This window comes from Choloepus didactylus, chromosome 1 (genome assembly GCF_015220235.1).
Source record: "Choloepus didactylus isolate mChoDid1 chromosome 1, mChoDid1.pri, whole genome shotgun sequence".
NCBI classification, from domain to species: Eukaryota; Metazoa; Chordata; class Mammalia; order Pilosa; family Megalonychidae; genus Choloepus; species Choloepus didactylus.
The window spans coordinates 15,101,998-15,129,974 of NC_051307.1; the positions used below are offsets into that span (position 1 = coordinate 15,101,998).

The 27,977-nt window shown below is 42.7% G+C and overlaps 1 long non-coding RNA gene across 1 annotated transcript in view; it reads left to right on the plus strand.

Moving 5' to 3' along the window:
• LOC119531332 overlaps window positions 1–27,977 on the plus strand; it is a 49,798-nt gene that overhangs the window by 13,896 nt on the left and 7,925 nt on the right. The window contains exon 2 of the long non-coding RNA XR_005216305.1: window positions 14,989–15,105. This is a non-coding gene — a long non-coding RNA (uncharacterized LOC119531332). The remainder of the gene's footprint in view (window positions 1–14,988; window positions 15,106–27,977) is intronic.

Consider the following 27,977-nt stretch of genomic DNA (forward strand, 5'->3'; position numbering starts at 1 on the left):
CAATTCTAGGGCAGTTGTGAATGCTCTGAGGCACTGTGAGGATGTTTCTGGAAAAGACCCAGGAGACTGTCTTCTTCACCACCAGCCTAATTATTGGTGTCTGGGGCACAGAGGTGAGCTGAAGCCAACCTGAGGAGGGCAGGGGAGAGGTGGTGGTGCAAGCAGAGCTTTCAGGCAGACATCTGATGTGAAGGATGCAGGAAGGGTTTTCACAGAGATGGGCTCCCCCAGTAAGAAACGGAGTGGACTCAGGGCACGAGAGAGCTGGCTGGAGGCTGGGAAGGGCTGTTCCTGGGTCACTCTTCCTCCACAGGCCATGTACATCTGTAGTGAGCTGTGCCCGGGGCAGCCAGGGTTGGGCAAGCAGCTGGGCCCAAGGGAACAAACTGGTCCCTGAAGCTGCCCTTGGCCCCTTACTCCAACACTGATTCAGGCAGGACATGCCACCTGATTCCCCCTGGGATGAGCTGAGAGCCAAGCTATAGATTTGAGCAGGAGCCAGAAGGTTTTCTGATGGAGTGGGGCTTCCTTTTGGGACTGTTTTGCAGGAGCTAAGAGGTTTGCCCCTTGTAGTGGGTTGAAAGGTGGATGATCACCACCCCTCCACCCCCCCCAAGATATGTCCATATCCAAGTCCCTGGAACTTGCAGATGTGACCTTATTGGAAAAAGGGTCTTGGCAGATGTAATTAAGTGAAGCATCTTGAGATGAGATCTTCCTGGATTATCTTTGCTCTCCAGTACTCGAGCTGCCCCTTAAATGTAGAATGCGAAACCAAAGAGGGTGGTCCCAAACCAAGATCCCACTGGACTAGCCAGTCAAGTTGACAGCCTGTAAAAATGAAGCATAAGTAGGGAATCCAGAAGTCAGGCTTTGGGATGGAAAATGGAGAAACAAGACAAGAGGGAAGAGGCTTAAAGCAAGAGATAACATCCAAGAAAAGTTCCCTAAGTTGATAAGAGATCACCCCTGTTTCTTCAAAGTAATTCATTGATTATTTTTTTCCAGTAATAGAAGTTATACATGCTCCTTATTAGAAAATTTAGAAATACGAGGTCCTATAGTTGTAGAAAACTTGGAAAAATGCAGGGTCGTATGGCATTTCAGGTGAGAGATGATAAAAGCCAACCTTGGGCAGTGGCTGGAATATGGAGAAGAGGGGATAGATGGAAAAAATTCTAGGAGGTAAAATCAACAAGCCTTGGTCACTGACTCCATATGAAGGGTGCAGAGTAGTTTGGGATCTTGTTAGCTTTCTAGCCTGGGTGGCTTGATGGATGGGGGTATTGTCCCATCTCATCAACTAAGATAGAGAATCCGTGAGGAAGAGTAGGTGTTCTGTTGCATTGGAGTTGCCGGGGACACCCAGTGTAGGTGTCCAGTGGCCAGCTGGGGACATGAGCTTGGGGACTGAGCCATGGGGCTGGAGGTAAGCACAACAGTGCATTGTGCAAGTGGAAATCATCCTGCAAGTAGATGAGATTGCCTGGGCACAGAGCCGCCGGCAGAGGACAGACCCCTGGGGAAAGCTGACATTTATTTTCATCTGCGAGGAAAAGGCCGTCATTTATTGTGCTGATGATCTGCATCGCAGCTGTTCACATTTATTAGGTTGATTCCAAAATATTGTCTGCCTCCCCTAATTTCTCTTTCAATCCATTGTTGAAAAATTCCCAAGATAGGCACAGACAGACTACTCCCCAAATGCTAAATTGGTCAAATTAGGGGGAAGGCTGTCTCTTTAACCTACCCCTGTGATTATTTGGTACATATGGTGCTTGGCATGCTGGCTTCCAGGCCCCACCATATGTGCAGGTAAGTCTGGAGCTGGTGGTGGGGAGCGGGTTAGACAATGGATGGTTTCGCTTTTAGCAGTGGGCTCTTATTTCTTTGTACCCCTCTGGCGTCCTTTCTTTAGAAACCTTTTAATTTGAAAAATGCATAGCAACGTGTTGTGGAAATGTGTGGAAGTGGAAATAGTCTCTTTTCAGAATAATGATATAATAATTATTATGAATATCATTGTTGTGGCCTTACTGGTTATAGCAGCATATATTACAGGCACTGCATTGTATTGTTTCTTCTGGGCTATATAGCTTTCCACTAAGTTGGTGCTGTTAAACTATATAGAAAACAAAATTTTAAATCAGTTACCTAATTTAAAAGTGCAGGCTCTGGATTCAGGTTGCCTGCATTAGAATTGGATTCTGATTTCCTGTCGCACTAAATTAGTGCCCTCCCAGGCAAGCTACTTCCCTTCTTTGTGTTTCTCTTTCTTCATCTGTAATAGTATCTTGCTGACAAGTTTATTGTGGGGGTCGAGTTCAAAAATATGCAGTGAGCACTTAGAAGAGGGGCTGTGAGCATAGTAAAAGCTCAATAAACATTAGTTACGAACATTCCCGATATATGAGTTTTATGGGATTCTTTCATGCCTTGAGATTGTCATTGGGACATAAAAACAAAAATCTGTTTCTAAGCAAGAGCCCAAATAGCTGCCTTTGAGCCTCGGTTTTTCCATCTAAACCCCAAGTTTTAGTATTTCTCAAAAATTCTAGGAAACATCAGTACTAACTCTCTCTTCTGTGCTTTTCCAGGCACATCTCCCGCTGCTTCACCCACCTGCTTACCCGCCTGTGTGTGGTTTGAGAAATTAATGCCTTCTTTGAAAAATGAAGTTTCCACGCTATCTCCTTAGTACGACATGTTTGGGGTTTCCAACACATTCCTTTAAGTTATTTTCCAAATGGGATTGCCACCATCATCCTGCTTTTAAATGAAAATGCTCAGTTCCACTTTTTAAAAAAGTTCCTCAAAACCCCTTACCAAATGGGCGATTCCAGTCAGTCGCCTGCCTGACATTTTACCAAGAATTAAAAATAATGAAGCAGGCTGGGAGACAGAGGGAGGCTGATTTAGAAACCTGGCATGGTTGCTTTGAATTTGTGGATGGTGTGGTGTTTGTGGGGGAAAGGGGGCGGTGGTCAGGGGGAGGGCGGGGCGGGCCGTCCATTGCCATGCGCCAGCAGGACTTGCGTTAAGAGTAACAGCTGAACTGAGTGTTCAGAGCGAGCGCATCAAAGCCCATGGTCTTTGCGATACCATTTCTTCTATTCCGTGGTGTCAAAGGTGGCTGCAAATATACCCAGCGCTTTCTGGGTGGCATTGTCTAGGATGCTGGCCCCAGCAGATGGCCCCCAAATGCACCTCAGCCTGGTGGAGCGGGGACCACATGTGATGGCATAGTCTTCTCATTAGCAAACAGAAAAAAAAAAAAAAAAAAAAAAGGCAAGGATGAGAAAGGAAGGAGATGAAAAGAATACACAAAGACATTTACATATTTACATTGTCTCCCCCGCATTTCAAATTCTCCTTTAGCTGAAGTGTCAGTGGGCTTGCTTTTCTCCTTCTGTTTGTATGTTTACTTGTGCTAAATAGATTATGATAATCAGGCACATAAATGCATGCAACTGTTATTATGGCATTTTAATCACAGAGTTTTCCACTGGAAGCCTTCATTAGAATTCTCATAATCTTACTTGTTAGTGTAACAAACAGCACTAAATGCCAGGGAGCTTGGATTAAGGCAGAGGCATTCCGACTTTAAAAGAGGAATATGGAAATGTTGTCAAATCTCTGCATTACTTATTGAAATGTCACATAAACAGTTCTGGACTCTAAATATCTTACTCATTATGGGGACAGGGAACCAGGCAAGCTGAAGATGGTAATTATGTCTTTCTATTGGGCACTACAAACATATGCCTTCCATAGACGCCTCCAACTCTTCTGAAATGACTGGATGCTCCGATTCAGAATCATTGCCATATTTTTATTATTGTGTTAAATTGGAGAAATTTATTACATAATTTTATTTAGTTTAGTTTATGCTAAGTGGTAAATATGTTTGAATTCAACCAAGCATGTATCAAAACCTCCTAATTCTCATTATCTTTCAGTTTTGCTCTATTGTTTGGCAAGCTGGTTGGAAACAGTTTTTTTTTTCCCTTTTCTTTTCTAGTAAGCAATATCATAGCCATGTGTTAGAGAATAAGCCACTCTTTCCAAAAATATTGTGGTCTTGCAAATAATCTAAGCATCAGGATACATGCCGTGGCTGATTATCCTGATTTTGCTCAAATCCAGAATTTAGATGTTACAATGTAAGCTTTGGAGAAAACTCCCTGCTTCAGTATCTGTTGCTGTTTAACAAACTACCCCAAGACTTTGTGGATTAGAACAATAGCAATCTTCTATTTCTCATGACTTTTGTGGGTTTTCCAGGCAGTTCTTCGGCTTTGCTTGGTATTGTCTGAGATGCTGGGGTAGCTAGAAGGTCCCAAATGGCCACACTAATTTACATGACCAGCCAGTTTGCTCCGGTGCTCAGCTGGGGCTGTTTGGTCCAGTCCTTGCTTCTCCTCTATTTGGGCATCTCCACATTGCTGCTTTGGCTTCCTCACAGCATGGCAGCTGGGTTCAAGCAGAAGCATTCCAAAAGGTGCAAGCAGAAGCTGCCTATTACTTAATGCTCAGCCTCAGAGGTTACACTGTATCACTTCCACTACATTCTATTGGTTGAAGGAATCACAGGGCCAGCCCGGAGTCAGTGTGAGAAGACACGGGTACTGGGAGGCAGGGTTCATTGGTGGCCATCTTTGGACACCCCTACACAGGAGCTCTCCTGGTTGGCTTCTCCATCACCCTTGGCTTTGTGCTCAACTATTTCTAGTCTACATTTGGGAGCAAAAATGGAGGAAGCTTTCTTTTCAGAAACCATGTGCCAGGTAACCACCTTTCTTCTACCCCTGAGCTCTCGCCCCGCTCTGTCCCCTGAGGTCCACTTCACAGTCAACTCATAGGTACAGCTGCCCTTTGCTGGAATCCTGTGACAGAATTCCCTGTAGCCACCCACAGCTGGAACCAATTGGAGGTATACGCTCAAATGACTCAGGCCATTTGTCCCAGATATAATGGGCAAAATGGTGCCTCCTGTAACTTCTTAATACTTGTCTACTTCCATTCCTTAGAGGCATTCTTTCCTAAACTTATGCATGGACCAGTTATCTGAGAGGCTTGTCAAAAAATGGAGATTCCTGGGTCCCACTCTGGACTGGCTGAAGCAGCCTCAGGGGGTGGGTTCTAGGAATCTGTGTCTTTAACAAGCTCCCAAGTTGATTCAGCAGCACACTGAAGCTGAAAACCTAAGGTCTAGGCAGATCTTTGTCTGACTCATGCATTTTCAGTCCAGGCTTCTGGATCCCTGGAGAACTGGAATCCTGCTGGTCTGGGCTATGAGTTCACCCACTTAACCTTAGGGTAAAACTGGTGCCCAGGAGCCACCCAGCCCATATACAGTGCCTGTTTCCACCCTATGGCTGGTGGGAGTCTGCCCACAAACACATCTCAGCTAGACTCACTTCCCCAGGGGGCTTTCTTCCTGGTTCAGGTTCCTGGAGCTGTCCCACCTCCCCATCATCAGGTCTTGGGTGCCCTTCTCCCTGGCCCTCCTTTGTACCATGCACACTTCAGTGTTTGCTCCTGGGTAGTTGGTTGGTTGGCTGGTTGATGTCACTGATGTGTGTGAATAGTCAGCTGATTCTTCATTGCCTCGACTCTTCAGGGCTGCAAAGGATATCAGAAACCAACTAGTAGAGCTGTCCTCCCTACAGATCTTTGCTGTTGATGTCCTGAGAGATGAAGGGACTGGCCTGAGGACACACAGGCAGCTACTGGCAGGGCCAGGACCTGTCCTGCATTTCTTGGCCCCTTTTCTCAACTGCTCTATCCTCTGCCATCTTCTGTTGCAACCACCACTTCATGTTTTCACCTGCACCTGTAGTAATCCTCCTCTCAGTAATTCAGAATTGAAGGTAATATTCACCATTTGGTAGGAATGTTCTCATTTGGTTCCTTAAATATTTAAAATATTTTGGAAGATCTTATTGCATTCATGCACATCCTTGGGTCACCTCAATCCACAGTCATTTTTAGGGAATGGTTTGGGGATCGGGGAGTGACCATGATTTTTAGGATGGTCATTGTAATGGGTTAAACTGTGTCCTGCCAAAATAATATGCTCAAGTCCTAATCCCTGGTCCCATAAAAGTGACCTGATTTGGAAATAGGGTCTTTGCAGATATATTCAAGTTAAGATGAGGTCACACTGGATTAGGGTGGGCCCTAAATCCAGTGACTGGTGTCTTTCTAAGAGAAAGAAGGGAGATATTTGGATACAGAGATATGAAGGAGACACCCATGGAAACACCATGTGATGACGGAAGTGGAAATTGGAATGATACATCTTCAAGCCAAGGAGCACCAAGAGTTGCCGGCATCCACCAGAAGCTGGAAGAGAAGCATGGAACAGATTCTCCCTCAGAGACCCCAGAAGGTACCACCCTTGCCATTACTTGCTTTCAGACACGTGGCTGCCCTGAACGGTGAGAGAATGAATTTCTCCTATTTTAAGCCACTCTGGGATTATTTTTACAGCAGCCCTAGGAAATGAAGACAGTTACATGTAACACAGTTTTGCTAGTTTTCTCTCTGAGAAATGAGAATAGAAAAAAGTTTAAGCTACTTATTATGGAAAACAACAAACCTACAAAAGTTGTATAAATGAACCCATGTACCCATTACTCAGTTTCAGCAATTACCAACTCACGACCAATCTATCCACCCCCAATTCCCTCCACTTCAGATTATTTTGAAGTAAATTCCAGATACAAGAGCAAGGCTTTACATTGTCTTTCAGGAGAGCTGGTAAATGAGGGAGCTTCTCTGCAGTCCGGTGGGTGAAATGGCAAAAATTTAATAGTTCCTTTTATTTTTCCTAATCATTTCCTGGCTAATCATTTCACAGAAACATCTTGTGGCTCTGTAAAGTACATCTATTGGAATGCATCTAACATTTTCTGCTCCCTAGTTCTCCTCTAACTTGTTACTTTCCAGCTTCCTTAGATTGTTGTATGTACTTTTTCCATACACACAAGTACACTTCCAGGGAGCAGTGTCAACTTCTAAACTGGTCCCCACCTACCTCTGTCTTGGGTTGTAAATCTTGGTTACCAGAGTGGGCATTTGTTGGGGTTTTGGTTGTCCAGGATCTGAACTTCCACTTCCTCTTCCTGTGTTTGGGGAATTCCACACTAGGATTTTGGTGGGAGGCAGAGCTTACTTCCTACCACAGACTCAGAAAAGCCCATGCATGTCCTTTCTCAGTTCCCGTGTCCCCCGGGCTCTGGCACTCTGTCAACTCGCCCTTCAGGTGCGGTGCCTAGAAGCTCACACCATGCTTTGTAGTACCCAGATATAGCTGGGCTATATCTCTGGCCAACAGAGGCATCCAGTGCTTGGGCTGGAGGTGGCAGTGGTGCACCTGGCATCTGGGGGTTGGTGGCGGTAGGTGTCCTCAGCAGAGCGACTCCATGGTGGGAATTTGGATGGATGGATGGCCTCCTTTGGTTCCTACACATTTTCTGGGCCTTCTTCTTTGGTATTTCCAGTGGCTCTGAGATCCTCACACCCTGCCCGTAAATTCCTTTGCTGCTCAAATCAGAAACATCAGTTTCTGTTGTTCAGCACACCAAAATGCTTGACTGATATGATGACCTGCAAACACAGGGGCCTCTCTACGATAGAGCCTGCTCAAATTGTGGTCTGCAGGCCACCAGGCAGCATCAGGATCGCCTGAGAGCTTGTCATAAATGCAGAGTCTCAGGCCCCACGAGACCTGCTGAATCAGAATCTCTTGGGCTGGGGCCCGGAAAGCTGTATTTTAACAAGTTGTCTATGTATTTCTGATGCTCAAGGTTTGAGAAGCACTGCTATGGAAGGGTGAAAAGCTAGCTGGCACTTGTCAAGAGGAAACACACAGTTTAAATGAATAACTCAGATGGTCCAGAAGACGGACACTAAGACGACCAGAGTTAGGAAATGCAGTTAGGGAACCACAAGGAGAAACTTCACAAGTGGGTGGCCTGGGGCTTGAGCAGGCTTAGAAAGGCAGCAGAGGGTTTGAATGCCGAAGTTATGTACCTGTTTATTGCTAATGCTTCATTTTCCTCTTTCCCAGGCTGTGGATCTTGGAAGAAAGGCATGGAGGAGGGTGTCTTCATTAGGGAAAATTCCAATTAGAATCACTCCCCTCTCCACCTCTGGAATTCCCACCACTTCTCTAGTACATTTCTCACCATGTTTTCTGGTTTAGGGTCTCATGGCTCTGAGCTCTGCTTTTCCATGCAATGCTTTCTTTTTGAGACCTTACTATCCCAGGCAACATGTTAGATTCTGGGGATGCAATGGTGATAAAATGCCCAAGTTCATTGCTCTCCTGGGGACTTGGGTTATTCCCAGCTCTTATGCAGTTGAAGGAATCTTTGGTCCTTCCTCCGGTAGGAAACCTACCACCCCCTCCATGAAGGCTCCTTGATCCTGTGGTTCTGGAGGTGGCTGGCAGTGCCTCGGAGAGCCTGTCCGGGTACCCCTTCACAGCCCCATGTCCAGTGATGTCATGCTGGTAACTTGGCATCGGTCAGGGTGGAGCCATCCACCCCAGGGAAATTGGCAGGACTTTTTTCCCCTTGGAGAGCTGGTTGTTAAGCATCTCCCAGCACATCACTGCTCTGAACTCTGCAATATGCTGGGTTATCGCATCCCATCTTCATACCAGACCCTTTATCATGGGGTCTCAACCTGGGACATGTGCAACCCATCCAAGGAGCTTTTACAGTTTTCAGATACTCTCACCCCTTCGCCTTCCTTTCCTTCCACCAATCATAATCTCTAGGACATAACAGGACTCAAGAAATATTTCTTAAGTGAATGAATGAATGGACACGACTATGTGGTGGTCTCTAGTATCATTTCCATGCTACAGATTAGGAAACTGAGGCACAGAATTGTTCAGAAGCTTGTCCAATGTGACATAGTTAGTGGGTTGTGGAGATAGATTCAAATGTGGGTCTGTCTGACTGAGATTCACAAACACAAATGCGCACAGCAGACTAGAAGGATGGGGGTGACTGACCACACAGAGGCCCAGGGTCTGTTCCCACCTTCTGGGGTGGGCTGTCCTCCCAGCTGTTGGATCAGCCGAGATGATGCCCTTGGTAAGCCCTTCCCTAGGTTCAGGGCAGGGGACTTACGCATTGTGAGCCAATGGCACAACTCTGCTGTAACCGTGCAGCAAACACGACTCGGGGCAGTATTGTACGAGCCCTTCGAGCACCGCTTTGGGGCCCAAGAACCCTGGGTTCAAATGCCAAGTCAGGCACCTCAGCTTCCTCATATGCAAAATGGGATTAATATGACTTATTGCATAGGGTTGTCCATTCAATCACTTAAGAAATATTTCCCCAGAACCCACCATGTGCTGTGCCATGAGCTCATTGTAGGCCATGGTCTTGCCCACTTGGAGCTTAAGGGAGTCTGATGAATACATTAGATTGTGCATTTAAAGCTCAACCACCAGCACACAGGTAGCATTTGCATGAACCAGAAATCCTTCCCTTGTAAATAGATTCCCAATCAAAACAGATCAGACGAGAGGCAGGATTTGTGGGCTTGTGCAATGGGAAAGGCTCCGCTTGCCGTTTCTAGGAGTCTGACCTCTGATCTCCGCTTACCTTCCTGTTGCTTCTTTCTCAGGCTCCAGGCTGCCACTCCACCAGGCCAGCAGCCTCAGCAGAAAGTGACTGTTTCTTCCAGAATCCCAGCATAAGCCCCAGGGCTGATCCCTATTGGCCCAGATCAGAATACATTTGTTCCAAACCAGCCTCCAGGACCTGGTTGACCAGATGCTGTGATATCCGCCCAGCCCCACCAGACCCACAGGGACCGATGGTGGGAGGGGGTGATGATCTCCCCCTGCTCTTCCCCATCAAGGAGCAGTTACCGGAATGAGGAGGAAAGGATAATGGGTGGTAGCTATCATTCATTCATCATACTTAGGGTGAGACTCACTCCATGCAGCCAGAGAGTCCTTCTCTCCCAGGGTTGAGGAGGCTGACAGCCCAGCCTTGTTCCAGACAGCCGGGCCAGAACAATACATCTGGCAGTGGCATCCTCAGAAAATACACACCTGAGGCTCCAGCCCCTCCCCTGGTTCCAGAACCAGAGTGTCCCGGGTGGGAAGGGGTGGGAAAGGGTCTCATTCCCACGGTGGGAAATCCTGGCAGGGGTCAGCACCAGACCGAGACTGGGTGTCAGTCTGTTGCTGTGTTTCAAGGATAAGCTGCTCACAGTCTGGGGGGAAGGTAGAGGAGGGGGACGGCTAGCAGCCCCCTGAGCCTGTCCTCTGCCACCCCAAGCAATTCAGCCCTGGCCTGGACATAGAGGTAGGATGTGCCAGTTAACTGTGCAGGCTCAGGAGCCGGGCCCCCTGGGGCCCTCTGCCAGAACTGCCACTTACCCCTGTGTAACTCGGGACATGCGACTTGCTGTGCCTCCCTCTCGCCATCTGTAAATGGGTGTGAGGGATGGAATCCTGTCTCCCACAAAAGACATGCTCAAATCCTAACCGCTGGTCCTGGGGCTGCGAACGCACTTGTAAATAGGACCTGTGAAGATGTTATTGTTCAAGTTGTGCCCAAACTGAGTGGCTGAAACCCTTATAGGCAAAGGAAACTGGACAGGAATGAAGAAGCCAGGAGTCAGGGGAAAGCAGATGAGCAGACACAAGGAGGGAGGGAGAGAAAGAGGGTGGGGGCAGGGGGAGGGGGAAGGGGGAGGGAGGGAGATCACCATGTGATGGAGGATTCCTGAAATGCTACAGACTTTGGAGAAAGCAAGCCCTGTCTGTACCTTGATGTTGGACTTCCAGCCTCCAGTACCATGAGACAATAAATTCCTGTTGCTTAATCCTGTTGCCTGTTGCCTTGGGTGATGTTTGTCATGGCAGCCCTGAAAGTAAGACGATGGGGAAACCAGAGTGCCTGCTTCCTAGGATTGGGAGGATCATGCAAGTTCATTGATGGGGCTCACCCAAGAAACACTCAACTCATTATTGATGATGATGATGATGAAGATGATGGTGGTGAGCTGCAGAGGCCCTTCTGTGAACAGGCCTGGCCCCTGAGAGGCTATTTAGTCGGCATCTATTGCTCCTCTCATGGGCCCTTCAGGGCCTCACTCAACGTCCCAGGTGATTTTGCTAAATGCTCCTTCGTGCACAGAGAGTACCCTTCCAGAGAAGAGCTCTTGTAGGTACAGTCTCTTGCATGGTCTCAGGGTCACTCACCTGTGTCCCCATCCCTCTGAAGCCGAGGAGCTGACCTCTGATCTGGCCTCTGTTGGCACAGAAAATGGAAAATCCACCGTACTCAGCTCTTCTAGCTTTTGTATCAGAGCCACCACAGACTGGGCCAGTGACCCAGAACCCTAAATACTGCCAGGTGCCGTGAATGCAGAGCCTACTAAAGAGATGTTTTCTGGCATGTTCAGCAGAATGCCAGCCTCACACAATGCTCCACCTTAGAAGATAAACACAGTTGGGAAATGCCACTTTCTCTTTCCCCTTCTTGAAGACTTCCAACACACATTAGCATATTGATTAAAGGCTCTGAGAAGTCCTGCAGTAGAGCAACCATTTAACTTTGCTCAAAACAGTGTTTCCCAAATTTATGTGGTCAGGGATCCTGTGAATACTACTTTTCTGAGGAAACTAGAACATACTGTGAGAAACTATGGTGGAGGAAACACAGGTCTCTACAAACAAACAGAAATGGATGCAGAAGAAAAAATACAGTAAATTCTGTACAGATGACTTGATGAGATAATACCCAGCCTCAGGGAAAATGGTCCTTCCAACAAGAGGGACGGTCAGGGATATTCTGCACTACATTTTTAGCTATTGCCACTACGCTGAGCACACATGCCAAACAGAAAATGGTATTTGTTCAACCACAGGTTTCTTTAACTTGAGTCTTGGAGTGTGTCGGGGATTCTGTTACTTACCATGGAAAACACATCGGACACAGTTGGGAATTTTTTAGTCTCCAGTAACAAAAAAACCAACTCAAACTGTTTTAGAAAAATAAAGGGAATTTTATGGCATCTTAATACATGTCAAAAATGACTTATAAATCTTTTTTATCTATCAGTTATTTCCCTCTCCTTTCTCTCTTTCTTTCTTTCTTCCTCTCTTTCCTTCTTTTCTCCCTCCCTCCCTCCCTTCCTTCCTTTTTTCCCTCTCTCCTTCCTTCCTTCCCTTTTTCCCTCCTTCCTTCCTTGCTTTATTGCTTTTTTTTCTCAAAATGATTGTTGTTGCCCTTAAGGAAATTGGGTATTTGTCCTACAGAATTTCCTACAGCCTGAATTTGGTTGATTGCATCCCACGGTGTCTTTTAATATGTTCCTCTGTCCCTTGTATTTCTTCCAATCCTTAGGTCAATGTCTCTCCAGTCATTTTTCTTTTATTTCTAGTTAGCATCTGAATTCTGTCTCTTCTTTTTTCAAACTTCCTTTCTCCAATTACCTTAATCTGAATTTTTTTCTAATTCTGATGTATGCTGTTATTTCATGGTGTATTGTTGTCTTAATTTCTTTTAACTTGCTTTGGAATATCTGAAAAATTTGTGGGCATTTGTGTCTGCAAAACATTCATTGTCACCAGGTATTTTATTCTACTTCTTATTTTCTTTTTTTCTTAAAATAACTTTTTATGGAATTCCACCACAATTCTTTTCTATTGTCATTTTCTAAGTGAAATGAATTTTCTGGTACTTTTAGGAGGGTTGGGTGTGCCAAGATTGCATTTCTAGTTTCATGGCTCTACTGCTCTTTCTTCTGTTGTCTTCACAAAGCATAAAACAAAACTCTCTTCCAACTTTCTGAGGGCTGTCTCCTCAGCCCCTGACCCCCTTCCTCACTATCCTTTGCCTCTCTCATTCTGCTCAGATTTTCATCAGCACAAGGCTATGTCTTGGAAGGGAGACTGTTCATTTTGAGAGTTTATAGGGTCCAGACCACTCTAGCACCATCAGACCTTTTGGAATCAGGCATATATTTAACCACATCCTCGGTTTTGTAGAACTCCATCCCAGTTTCAGCTACTATTCTCAGATGGGCTTGTCACACTTCCTAGTGAACACCTCCTGTGACTTTGTGATTCTCCCATTCTCAGTGTCTCCATGTTCTTCTTCCCTTCACTTCTACTAGCCCTGATGTTGATATCCTGTAGTCTTGGATACAGATAGTTTATCCAAACCTGTTAGTATTTGGTGTTTTGAGGGATTTCCTCACTGACTAATTTTATTTAGATATTCTCCATGGCTCTTTGATTTTGCTATTCTAGTTGCTCTGTCTTTTTTATGGGGAGACCTAGGAAGATTATAAAAGTACCCAGCCATGACTGCAATTTTCCTGGATTCCTTCCCCATTCCCTGTGTACATCCTCTTGGTACCAGTGTGAAATCCCAAGAGAGATGAGTGATCCATTCTGATGGGCGAGAAGTTTAACCCAATGAAGTGTTCCAATTTAGAGACAGGTTTTCTCACAGGCCCTTGGAGCCAAGACTCTTGTTTATTTCATCCTACTGGGAAAGCAAATAGGGTGAGAAACAGTGGACGGGGGATGCCAAGGGTTGGCAGTTGGGCCCAGCACAGCTCTTAGAACCCTTAAGGGCCAGAACGCTGAGTTCTGCCTCTGACATCTCACTTAACCCTATATTAGCTTCTCAGAGGGAGAAAAAAAAATCATAAAAGAAGTGAAGGGAAAACAGTGCTAAAAGCAAAAATTCTAGCAAACTGCCTGGGGATTCTCCAGTATAAATCATCCCCAGATTTGCATTTGACTCCAGCTTTGTGTGGCTGGGGGAGAACCACACAGCTTTCCTCTCCCCCAGGCCACCCCTGCCTGAGCTCGGTTTTCTTGTGCTTCCTGGGTGGTGCTGCCTTGTGACGTCTTGAATACCAACACTGAGACCCAACATATGTGAACCTTTCCTAATCCTGCTAATCTTTCTTCAAAAACCTTTCTCAAAGTGTAGGCAACATCCAGATTTTAAAAAGAGAGCACAGGCGAGCCTGAGCATTTTAATGACAAATAATCTTTGTAAAACGGGGAGGAGGCGGCCACCTCAGCTGGAGATGGAGCTGATGAACTGCAGCAGGTAGAAATAACTGCTGTATTACCTCATGTAATCGCCACCATTCAGGGGCAGATGAGGTCTGAATGCGGGAAGAAATAGACTTTGCTTTTAAACCGGGTACTTCGTACCCACAATGTCTATTAGGCAGTAATTAGTTGTGACACAGAATTACCAGCACACAATGGCAAAAGGAGCCTTGCAAGGCCTTTGAAGCTGATTAGAGAAACTGAATGGATGCTACTTGCGATTTGCAAAATCTGTTTGGATGTGAGAATGAGTTAAGACTTCCCTCTTCTCTGTTTCCTCTCTCTCTTCCCCAACCTGTAAACAGAGAGTCTCTCCAGCAAGTGGCTCTCTACAGCTGAGGAAATGTCTGCTGGAGCTGCTCAGATACTAAGTGGTCCCTGGATTTTGCCAAACTGAAGTGAGATGACTTTGTAGGTTCGATTGACAGAGTAGAATCACGGATTGGCCAGGTCCACAATGAAAGGGAAAATGATTTTGTGGGCTGACGGAGGCGGCGAATCACTTGTGGCTCTAGAACTGAAAATTGAAATCATACCCCGAAAGATATAAGGTCCTAGAAATCAGCCGTGTCAAGAGGCAGCCATCCCGGGCTGGGGAGAAAGAAACGCCAGTCCTGTTGGGATGGCCGGCCAAGTGTGCAGCTGTGGTGGAGCCTCTGGTTTTCCAGGCTCCAAACCCTGGGGAAGAGAACTCCCAGGGAGGAAGACGTGGCTGCGGCTGCCCACTGGACATCCCTTAGATGAGAACTGACAGCAACGCCTTGTCCCCTTTGCAGATCCATCACAACGTGGGAGTGGGGTGAGGGGCTGGGGGGGTGTTTCCCAATACCTTGCTTATTAACACATTGTTCTTGTCTGTTTTTTGATAGGATCTCTGCCTTCAGCCCCACCACATGAGGAATGAAGGATCACGGGGGAGTACTGAGCTTACTACCTGTGTACCTTTGCTAGACAAGACAGATTGGTAAACTAAATAACTAAACTTTGTGTTGCTCCCCTTCTCCTATTTTAAACAAGGCTGCTATTTCAAATAATTGCAGATCCACCTTAGGTTTTGTGTATCCACGCTCATAGTTACATTTGTCATATTTTGTAGCCAGTTATATATATGTATATATTATCTATATATACACATATATATCTGCATCTACATATATACATATGTAATTTCGATATATATTCTCTATAAACAGAAAGGGTAGGATTTGCCTTAATTAATTTCATATGCATGAATACAATTAAGGCAACTTTTCTGCTTTCTTTAAGCAAAATGGACCTCCCTTGCACAGGTAATAGACTTTTTTTCAAGCCATAGGAGAGTGCTGCTTCCATCTCCATTTTGCTACTGACCCGCTGTGTAGCCTTAGAAGAGATCACACCTCTGGCAGACTCTGTTTCCTTTTCTGTAAAGCAGAGATGATTGAAACCAGCCCACCTGAATGCATAATGATATATTAGAGCCTGAAGAAGTTTGCTCACTGATGAGAGAAACCAGCTCAGATTCTTGCATTTCTATCAAGACTGATTGCTTCACAGTTGGCCAAGAGAACAGACTTCAGTTTCTGCTTATGGTTGGCAACTGCATTTCTACTGAGCTGTCTTGGTCTTAGGCCATTTCTGGGGCTTCTAATTTAACCCAAATTTAGATGGCAGCCATAGCACTAGAACTTTGATTGAATTTCTGGGCTGATTCAAAGTTCAGTACCATGTTAGAATGTCCACTCTTTTTTTTTAATTCAATTTTATTGAGATAAAGTCACATACCATGCAGTCATACAAAGTGTACATTCAATTGTTCACTACCATTACATAGCTGTGCATTCATCACCAAAATCAATTTTTGAACATTTTCATTACCACACACACAAAAATAATAAGAATAAAAATTAAAGTGAAAAAGAACAATTAAAGTAAAAAAGAACACTGGGTGCCTTTTTTTTTCCCCCCCATTTTTCTACTCATCCATCCATATATTGGACAAAGAAGAGTGTGGTCCATATGGCTTTCCCAATCACATTGTCACCCCTCATAAGCTACATTTTTATATAATCATCTTCAAGATTCATGGGTTCTGGGTTGTAGTTTGATAGTTTCAGGTATTTACTGCTAGCTACTCCAATTCACTAGAACCTACAAAGGGCTGTCTATATTGTATGTAAGACTGCCCACCAGAGTGACCTCTAGGTTCCTTTTGGAATCTCTCTGCCACTGAAGCTTATTTCATTTCCTTTCACATCCCCCTTTAGGTCAAGAAGATGTTCTCCATCCCATGATGCCGGGTCTAGATTCCTCCCCGGGAGTCATATTCCACGTTGCCAGGGAGATTCACTCCCCTGGGTGTCTGATCCCACGTAGGGGGGAGGGCAGTGATTTCACCTGCCAAGTTGGCTTAGCTAGAGAGAGAGGGCCACATCTGAGCAACAAAGAGGCAGAATGTCCACTCCTAAGTTTTCACATTGTCAAAAAAGATTAAATTGCAGAGGCTCGAGTGGCTTCCAAGCCAGGAATGAGAGGATGTGCATTTGGAGAAAGGTGGAACACCATATCTACCATTGGAGAGGGAGTGATACAGCACTGAGAGCCAGAAACCCTGAGTTCTAACCTTGGCTGCTCTTTATATTAACTCTGAGCCGTCCCTTTAATTATTGACAGCTTGGGGCTTCAGTTGTCTCACAAGTAAAATGGAAATTATGACAGCCATTATGAAACTCATATGAAATAATACATGTAAAAGCGCTTTATAAAATCCAAGGTAAAACACAATAAAATGAATTCAGCACCAGGTGGAGCTCATATAAACGTTTCAAACATTTTTGTAGTAATGATTACAAATTGAGAAATAAGTTGTATGTATAAAACGTGGACTTCTGGATGGATTTGTAATTTCAGAAGATGAAGAGTTATAAATTCTTTGAGGGCAAGATATAGAACTTTTTATCTTTGTATCCCTAGAAGCTAAAGCAGCACCTGGATTTTAGCATGTGCTTAATAAATATTTGTAAAAAGAAAGAGAGAGGCACAGAGAGAGAAACTGAATAACTTTGATGCACAATCCCTCTGGCTTTAAATGAACACCTTTTTTAAAAAAAATGAACATATAAACAATTCTATGGGGGAAAAACCCTAAGTGAATATTAAACTGAATGTCATTTCAGATATAAAATATGTCAATAAATATATATATATTTACAGTTGTATTTGCTATTTGGTTTACCTATACTTTAATTTTTTCCCTTACTTTCAATTGTATTAATAATTCTGGAATTCCTAAATATTTTTTAATTAGAAATTATATAAAGTAAAAAGTGGGAGTTCCCTTTCTCTTTGCTGCAGATCCCAAACTACTCCTCCTAGAAAGTTACTAACAGTTTGATGTGTCTCCTTCTGGGCTATTTGTACTCATTAAAGACATAAGCATATAATTTTATAAAAAATAAATGGGTTCACACTATAAGCTTTGTCTGCCTTCAAACATTATTCTTTCAAAACCTAACAATCTGTCCTGGATATCTTTTCCATGAGCTACTCACAAATCTAGCTTGTTTTTTTTAAACTGCCTCATAAGTCCCTTATCTATTTTGACAATAACCTTTATGTATTGCTTTCAACATGTTCCTTTTCTTTTTAATGCTTATAAATAATTAGGCCAGTTTGGACATTTTCTGTTTTCACTTGGTTATCCACTCCCCCCAATTTCTATTTTTTATGTAACTGAAAATGTTAATTCCTTCTCCTTCAAATAAATAAAACGTCTTTTTATTGGCTTTATAATTTGCAATCCATTGAATGCCTGCTTCCAAAAAAGGAACTGAAGAGGCTTATAATGAATGTACAGGTATTTGATAAGACAGTGGAAATAGAAATTAAAAAGTTGGAAATTATGGATGGAGGACGAACAAAGCAGTAACATGCATTGTCATTCATTCATTCAGCACACTGACTGAATTCTGTGCTAGGCACTTGGATTATTGTGGCAAGCAAAATAGACTTCCAGTGGGGAGCCAAACATAGATTTAATATGTAATTGCAATTAAACCAAATGTAATTATAGACTCGGATAAATGCAATGGAGGAAAAGGATAGACTGTTCTGAGATGGACTGATAGCCGTGGGGTGATGTCAACCCTGACCGGCTGAGGTGCTTTTCAAGGAAGTTATCCCAGTGCAGGACCACCAGTACCGAGCCCTGAAGGATGGGTTGGAGGGTTAGTCAGTGAAAAGATGTAGAGAAGACTTGGGACCCCAGAGGCACAAACGAAAGGCCGGTGAGGCTGGAGCCCAGTCAACAAAGAGAGAACAGAGTTTGGAGAGGTCGGTGGGGCGTGGATCTGTGGGCATGTTATGATGTTTATGACATATGCTAAGAACAAGATGCCATTAGAGAATGAGAACATTAGAGTGGGGAGAACATAATTTAATTAGTGTCAGAGAGATCACTCTAGCTACTGGCTGGAGGATGGCTAGGAAGAGGCATGGGTTGATATTTGTTTCTGACTCTCAAGGCAAAAAAAAGAAAGGCGGTGATGATTTATATAATTTTTAGTGGTTGACTATCATATACAAGTTTTGCAAGAGAACATTTTTTTTTCCTTTAGACAAAAATCTGAAAGACATTTTTATGTGGTAGTCTTATACGAGGATATACAAACAATATATAACATCTACATTTTTACCAGAAACACAGAACTATTCTTCTCACATCACTATCTCTTACATTATTCCTTGGGAAAAAAAATACAACCAGAGCCTAAAATTAAAACACACTTTTATTGAAGGCCTTTGGGGAGTTGTGTGAAGGTTGGAGGGAAGTTCTAAGGTAATGCGATCTGCTTATGTAGCTGACTTCACACGCTAAGATATTTCTCTCCCTTTTTCAGCACCCACGTTCTCTTTTTGTTTTTTGTTAGTTAAATCAACAGCATCTAGTTACCTAGGGCTGCCATAACAAACTACAGAAAATTGGGTGGCTTAAAAGAGCAAAGATTTATTGTCTCACAGTCGTGGAGGCTGCACCTCTGAAATCAAGTTGTCTGCAGGGCCATGCTCCCTCTGAGGTCTGCAGGGCCATGCTCCCTCTGAGGTCTGTAGGGTTCCTGCGGTGGCTGGCCTGCCATCTAAGGTGGAACTCAGCTCACTTCCATCCCATGGCCGTCTTGCCTCTACACCTCTCAGTGTCCAATGCTTCCCTGCTCACATGGAACGAGGACCCATCCCAGTCCCGTTTGGCCTCATCTTGACTACTAGTGTCTTAAGAGCTCCTGTTTCTACATAGAGGCACTTTCATGGGATGGGGGTTAGGACTTGAGCATATCTTTTGGGGGGACACAGTTAAGTCCATAACAAATGGTTAACCAAGTTTAAGTGTATTTGAGTTTAAGTAGTGCTTCTCAAATCATTGGTTTTGCTTTTCATTTTTAAAATTTCCTTTATTATTTTATTTCTAGCTATTTGTTTTCTTTTTATTTATTTTTAAAATATTCAGGCTTCTAGAAAGGTCACAAAATTAATACTATGAATTTCTGTCTACTCCTCATTGAGATTCCCCAAATGTTAATATGTGATCACATTTATGCTATCCTCCCACCCACCCCGAGCCATTTGGGAATAACTTGCATCTACTTTATTTTGACTTGACATTTTTTATCCTATTGTTTACCTCTCTGCTACTGAGATACTGTTTTTAAGTTACTTTTTACTTTAATTTCTGATATTCTTTTGTATTTCTAATTTGATTGTTTTGCAGTCAAAAACAATGATAAATAGAATTACTACCTTTTTGTAATTTAACAAATATTTATTTACTTTACAAAATGTCACATTTGGGAAGATATTTTTAATAAGAAGATTGAAGGATATGCATTGCCTTGTTCTGCCATTTGGTTCTTTCTATAGATGTTATTTCTGCCTTATTCTCTATGATTTCTAAAATTGATTATTTGTTCAGCTTTTTTTTTTTATCTTTGGATGATGTTTTAATCCAATTATAGATATATCTCACTCTATATATTTCTCTTGTTTTCCTTTTATACACCTTGTTTTAATGTTGCTTGGCAGGTATAAATTAAATAATTTTAGTTTTATCTTAAATTTATCTTGACAGCTGTTCTGGTTTGCTAATGCTTCTGTTATGCAAAATACCAGAAATGGATTGGCTTTTATAAAGGGGGCTTATTTGGTTACAAATTTACAGTCCTAAGGCCATAAAAGTGTCCAAACTAAGTCATCAACAAGAGGATACCTTCATTGAAGGAAGGCCAATGGCGTCTAGAACACCTCAGTCAGCTGGGAAGGCACAAGGCTGGTGTCTGCTGGTCTTTTGCTCCCTAGTTGTGTTGCTTTCAGCTTCTGATTCTAGTGGCTTTCTCTCTAAGTGTCTGGGGGTGCTCTCTTAGATTCTCCAGGGCAAACTCTGGACTTCATCTCTTAGCTTAGCAACTTCAAACTTCCTTCTGTCTGCATGTCCAGGCATCTCTAAGTGTCAGCAAGCATCTGGATCTGTATCGGCTCTTAGCTCCTCTCTTAAATACTCCAGGGAACTAATCAAGACCCACCCTGAATGGACAGGACCATCCCTCCATGGAAATAATCTAATCAAAAGTATCACCCACAGTTGGGTGGGTCACATCTCCATGGAAACACTCAATCAAACGGTTCCACCCTGATCAAAAGACTAATAAATCTGCCCCCACAAGATTCCATTAAAGAACATGGCTTTTGGGGGACATGAGTTATCAAAACCGGCACAATGGTTATTTAGAGTTCCTGTTTTTTTTTGTAAAAAATAGGTTATCTGATCCCATGACAGTAATTACTACAACACATTTTGTGTGGATTAAACCATCTCCTAGATTATTCCTAATCAACAGCATCAGGTTGCAATTGTGGATAGTCAGGGAAAAGTTCCAGAATGTAGAGAAGGCCGGGATTAAGCCTCCTAGAGGTGCCATCTTCCAAATGATACCTGAAATGTAGGTTTATTCTCTTCAGAAACACAACCTGTTCCCTGGGGAGGGAGACAGCTGTGCTGAGAATATTGATGGTAGACCCATCCTTCCAGAATGTTCTATAACTAAAGTTCATGTAGGCAGGTCACCTGGCAATGCTTTCAACAAATGTTAGACTTGCTAGATTATCACAGCAATCCTGGCAGGTGGACATTCTTATCTCTTCTCTACTGATGAGGATTAGACCAAACCAACCAAACAAACAAAAAAAGGAGGATCCAGTATTCAAATCCATATCTTCTGACTCTAATTCCACAATCTTTGCAACTGCCCCATATGCCTCTTGCAATGGTCCTGCCTCCCCTTTTTTTTTTTTTTCCTTTAATCTTCATTTTATTGAGATATATTCACATACCACACAGTCATACAAAACAAATCATACTTTCGATTGTTTACAGTACCATTACATAGTGGTACATTCATCACCCAAATCAATCCCTGATACCTTCATTAGCACACACACAAAAATAACAAGAATAATAATTAGAGTGAAAAAGAGCAATTGAAGTAAAAAAGAACACTGGGTACCTTTGTCTGTTTGTTTCCTTCCCCTATGTTTCTACTCATCCATCCATAAACTAGACAAAGTGGAGTGTGGTCCTTATGGCTTTCCCAATCCCATTGTCACCCCTCATAAGCTACATTTTTATACAACTGTCTTCGAGATTCATGGGTTCTGGGTTGTAGTTTGATAGTTTCAGGTATCTACCACCAGCTACCCCAATTCTTTGGAACCTAAAAAGGGTTGTCTAAAGTGTGCATAAGAGTGCCCACCAGAGTGACCTCTCGGCTCCTTTTGGAATCTCTCTGCCACTGAAGCTTATTTCATTTCCTTTCACATCCCCCTTTTGGTCAAGAAGATGTTCTCCGTCCCACGATGCCAGGTCAACATTCCTCCCCGGGAGTCATATTCCACGTTGCCAGGGAGATTCACTCCCCTGGGTGTCTGATCCCACGTATCGGGGAGGGCAGTGATTTCACCTTTCAAGTTGGCTTAGCTAGAGAGACAGGGCCACATCTGAGCAACAAAGAGGCATTCGGGAGGAGGCTCTTAGGTACAACCATAGGGAGGCCTAGCCTCTCCTTTGCAGCAACCGTCTTCCCAAGGGTAAAACCTGTGGTAGAGGGCTCAACCCATCAAACCACCAGTCCCCTGTGTCTGTGGTCATGTTAGCAACCGTGGAGGTGGGGTAGGCGAATACCCCTGCATTCTCCACAGGCTCCTCAAGGGGGCACTACATCTTTTTTTTTTTTCCTTGTTTTTCTTTTCTTTTTTTTTTTTTTAACTTTCCCTTCTTTTTTAAATCAACTGTATGAAAAAAAAAAAGTTAAAAAGAAAACAAACATACAATAAAAGAACATTTCAAAGAGACCATAACAAGGGAGTAAGAAAAAGACAACTAACCTAAGATAACTGCTTAACTTCCAACATGTTCCTACTTTACCCCAAGAAAGTTACCTAATATAGCAACATTTCTGTGAACTTGCTCCTACTATATCCATCAGAAATTAACAGACCATAGTCATTTCTGGGCATTCCCAGAACGTTAAATAGCTTATCTGTTCTTCTTGGATTATTGGTCCCCCTTCCTTAATTGCTCTCTACTGCTAGTTCCCCTACATTCTACATTATAAACCATTTGTTTTACATTTTTCAAAGTTCACATTAGTGGTAGCATATAATATTTCTCTTTTTGTGCCTGGCTTATTTCGCTCAGCATTATGTCTTCAAGGTTCATCCATGTTGTCATATGTTTCACCAGATCGTTCCTTCTTACTGCCGCGTAATATTCCATCGTGTGTATATACCACATTTTATTTATCCACTCATCTGTTGAAGGACATTTGGGTTGTTTCCATCTCTTGGCAATTGTGAATAATGCTGCTATGAACATTGGCGTGCAGATATCTGTTCGTGTCACTGCTTTCCGATCTTCCGGGTATATACCGAGAAGTGCAATCGCTGGATCGAATGGTAGCTCTATATCTAGTTTTCTAAGGAACTGCCAGACTGACTTCCAGAGTGGCTGAACCATTATACAGTCCCACCAACAATGAATAAGAGTTCCAATTTCTCCACATCCCCTCCAGCATTTGTAGTTTCCTGTTTGTTTAATGGCAGCCATTCTAACCGGTGTTAGATGGTATCTCATTGTGGTCTTAATTTGCATCTCTCTAATAGCTAGTGAAGCTGAACATTTTTTCATGTGTTTCTTGGCCACTTGTATTTCCTCTTCAGAGAACTGTCTTTTCATATCTTTTGCCCATTTTATAATTGGGCTGTCTGTACTATTGTCATTGAGTTGTAGGATTTCTTTGTATATGCAAGATATCAGTCTTTTGTCAGATACATGGTTTCCAAAAATTTTTTCCCATTGAGTTGGCTGCCTCTTTACCTTTTTGAGAAATTCCTTTGAGGTGCAGAAACTTCTAAGCTTGAGGAGTTCCCATTTATCTATTTTCTCTTTTGTTGCTTGTGCTTTGGGTGTAAAGTCTAGGAAGTGGCCACCTAATACAAGGTCTTGAAGATGTTTTCCTACATTATCCTCTAGGAGTTTTATGGTACTTTCTTTTATATTGAGATCTTTGGTCCATTTTGAGTTAATTTTTGTGTAGGGGGTGAGGTAGGGGTCCTCTTTCATTCTTTTGGATATGGATATCCAACTCTCCCAGCCCCATTTGTTGAAAAGACCATTATGGCTCAGTTCAGTGACTTTGGGGGCCTTATCAAAGATCAGTCAGCCATAGATCTGAGGGTCTATCTCTGAATTCTCAATTCGATTCCATTGATCTATATGTCTATCTTTGTGCCAGTACCATGCTGTTTTGGCAACTGTGGCTTTATAATAAGCTTCAAAGTCAGGGAGTGTAAGTCCTCCCACTTCGTTTTTCTTTTTTAGAGTGTCTTTGGCAATTTGAGGCATCTTCCCTTTCCAAATAAATTTGATAACTAGCTTTTCCAAGTCTGCAAAGTAGGTTGTTGGAATTTTGATTGGGATTGCATTGAATCTGTACATGAGTTTGGGTAGAATTGACATCTTAATGACATTTAGCCTTCCTATCCATGAACATGGAATATTTTTCCATCTTTTAAGGTCCCCTTCTATTTCTTTTAGTAGAGTTATGTAGTTTTCTTTGTATAGGTCTTTTACATCTTTGGTTAAGTTTATTCCTAGGTACTTGATTTTTTTAGTTGCTATTGAAAACGGTATCTTTTTCTTGAGTGTCTCTTCAGTTTGTTCATTTCTAGCATATAGAAACATTACTGACTTATGTGCATTAACCTTGTATCCCGCTACTTTGCTAAATTTGTTTATTAGCTCTAGTAGCTTTATCGTCGATTTCTCAGGGTTTTCTAGATATAAGATCATATCATCTGCAAACAATGACAGTTTTACTTCTTCTTTTCCAATTTGGATGCCTTTTATTTCTTTGTCTTGCCGGATTGCCCTGGCTAGCACTTCCAGCACAATGTTGAATAACAGTGGTGACAGCGGGCATCCTTGTCTTGTTCCTGATCTTAGAGGGAAGGCTTTCAGTCTCTCACCATTGAGTACTATGCTGGCTGTGGGTTTTTCATATATGCTCTTTATCATGTTGAGGAAGTTTCTTTCAATTCCTACCTTTTGAAGTGTTTTTATCAAAAACGGATGTTGGATTTTGTCAAATGCTTTTTCCCTGCCTCCCCTTTTAAAAGTGGTTCTTTCGCTCTGTTCTAGAACCCAGAGTTGACGAGCTACACAAATCCGCCTGGCCATGGGTGGACCCCAGAAAGGGAACAGGACCCAAGTGACCCTGGCACAGGCAAGGAAACCCCCAAACATTCATTGACCTTAGTCCCCCTTCTGCTTTCAGGCTCTGTTGTTAAGTAAGTAAACCTTAAAATCTACAGCTGGGAGCATAAAGGAGTCAGTGTTTCCCATTAACCCTCTACTCCTCACTTCTCATCTTATATTTATTTCTTTTGAAATTCAGTGTTTACAACTTACACTTCTTGAACATATGGGCTGTCACAGCTGATTTAATTTTAAATTATTAACCTTGCTCTTTATCGATGTCCGAATTCACTTACCTCTTTTAAATGTCTTCTGTTTGCCTTCTGGAATTCTTGGGAGGGGGGGGGGGCGGTGATTTTTGCGGTTGTAGCACAGAGTTGATGACTTTTTCAGTTCTCTTCAGACTTAAAATATTATTCTTTTGCTTTCAAAAAATAAGAGCCTACTTGGCCTGGGTATTGCACCTAGGATGATGAATCCATTTCACTTAGCTTTGTCTAGATTTGTTGAAAGAAAAGGCATTCTTCCTTCCTTGCCTGTCCCTCCTTTCATCCACAAAACCTAAATCATACTAGGGAGAGAAACAAGTAACATTTGATTCCATTAAATGCAATTCCAATATAAGGGTACTTCAGTATCACAGTTCTAAGTCTTAGCTGACTTGGTTTTTTGAAAGATTTGTGACAGTCTAGCACATTTCACTCCTTCGGCCAACATTGTTTGAGTTTCTGCAAAGTTCACAGAGTCTTTCTCAAAACCTAAAGGGCACAGGGTTGACCAGGAAACTACCCATGTTCAGTACACATTCTTCTTTATAAACAACTCCTGAACTTCTGAAGGAGGTGGCACTTCTCTTTTAAGAAAATATGCATACCATTCCTAGTTACTGAAAGGAATGGTTTAAAAAAGATGGTTTAAAAAAGTACAAGAAAGAAAAAATTAAAGGGGGCATAAATGTCATATCCTAGGGATATAACATTGTAACTTCTGTTTTGTAGGTCCCCAATTCCATTCTATTCCAAAAAAAAAAAAAAAAAAAATAGGGATGATAAAGGGAAAAAGTATAAAAAGCAAAATTTAGAAAGACATAATTAGTACCAAAACCAGGTACTTGGAATAGAAACAAGATAAACTCCACATGGAGATGGGACTGAAACCACAGCTGTGCCAGCCTCTGGGACCAGATGTAGGAGAGGCAGTTACGAACTTAACTCTTGTGGGTCAAGAGGGACTAAACATGTCCCAGGTATGGTGAGGGACAAGAGCCAGGCTTGAAACTAAAGGCTGACCTGGGGCCCCTCCACTTGTGAAGGAGATTGAAGAATGCTAATATGTTTACAATGCTATCTGGGTTTACAGTTTTTAGAAAACCATGCTCTTGTGGAGGTGGGAAGTGAAGGAGCCTCATAGTCATGCCTCAGGCCAAGCTGGCATCTGGAGCCTCCACATCTCTGCATCCCCAGTTTCCATGTAACATCTGGTTCCTGCCTGGGGACCCTGAGAGACCCATGGGTGGTGCAGGTATGTGCTGGGGTGAGTGCAGACAGCAAGAAGCGGGAATTCCCACACAAGATGACTCTACAAACTGAAAATTCAAAACAAATGAAGAAAACTAATGCTAAGAAAGAGCAAACATTTTAAAAATACATAATTGGGTGAATGAATTCCTAAAGAAATGAAAATAATAGCAAAATCTGAAAATGACTTTCAAGTGACTATGTTTTGGGTCCTCCCAGAGATGAAGGGTGAGAAATTATGAAACAAAAAGTGGCAGAAATAAAAGAAGTACAGGTGAATATAAAAAATGTAAGCTCTTTGGAATAAAAAATATGATAATGAAATTAAACTCCACACTGAATGCAGTTAAAAATTGAATTAGTTAATGATACTGAGGGATTTACCCAGAATGCATCTCATTGAGATAATGAGAATAAAAAATATGTGAGAGCCATTAAGCAACATGAAAAATTGACATATTATCAGTGTTTCAGAAGGAGATAGAAGGAAAGGTGAAAAATTCAGGTGAAAATTTTTAGAATTAAAGAAAGATGGAAGTTCTCAGCTAGCCAGTGCACTGTAAATCCTGCACCAAAGTAAGCAAATAAGTAAACAAACAAATAAATCCCCACTTAGGCATAATATATAATGAAACACAGAGACAAAGAGAACAGTCTTACAAGATTTTAGAGAGAAAAGAAAAACAAAACTTAGACCAAGAACAGACATCTCATCGGTGAAATAGATATCATGGGACAATGGAGCAATATCGTCAATGTATTGAGGAAAATCACAGTTTCCCACACCTGTGGGGTGGGAAATAGGGGATGAGATCTGGGAGGGGTTCAAAAGATATACTTCTGGATCTAGACTATTTTGGGTCTTAAAAAGAAAAGATCCCAAGCAATAAGACAAAATTCCACTATTTAAAAAATTTCAATGTTGGTCCCATAGATGTTTGTTATATTTATTTTCTGGAGTTTTCTCTGTGTTTGAAATATGTGATTTTAAGGGGAGACATATGTTTAGTTGGAGAGAAATAAATGAAAAGAGCAAAAGACAAGAGTGTGTCATGAGACAGAGGCAGTGACAATGTACCAAATGCACATAGCACGAGGACTTTATCTTTGAATTTGGGAATTACATTTAGGCTCTCATTTAGAAACCCAGGGAACTCCTGTGTGTGTTGCTGAATCCGGTTCCTTTGCCTGGCCCCTTCCTTTGCATTCTCTCCTCCCATGCTTGTTTCCCTGATAAGGCTTCTGGCCACATCATTTCTTTCCCTAAAACTATTCTCACACTCTCTGAAATCTTCAGCATTCCCACTCCCTGTTTCTCTCTCTCATCCAGAGTCTCTGGCAGGCCTCCTTCCTTATCTGACTGTGCTTTCTATCTCTTCTCTTTGCTGCCCAACTCCCATGCCCAGAAACAACTCTTGTTATCCCTGCCAAACCGTGTCCAGCCTCAGGAGCCTCTTCCAAGCGTGCATCTGCTGCAGAAGTGTTCTGCAGGATCATACTGCTTTGGAGGATATGGCAGAAACCAAGCATGTGTCTCGTCAGTGTGACAAAATCAGCCACT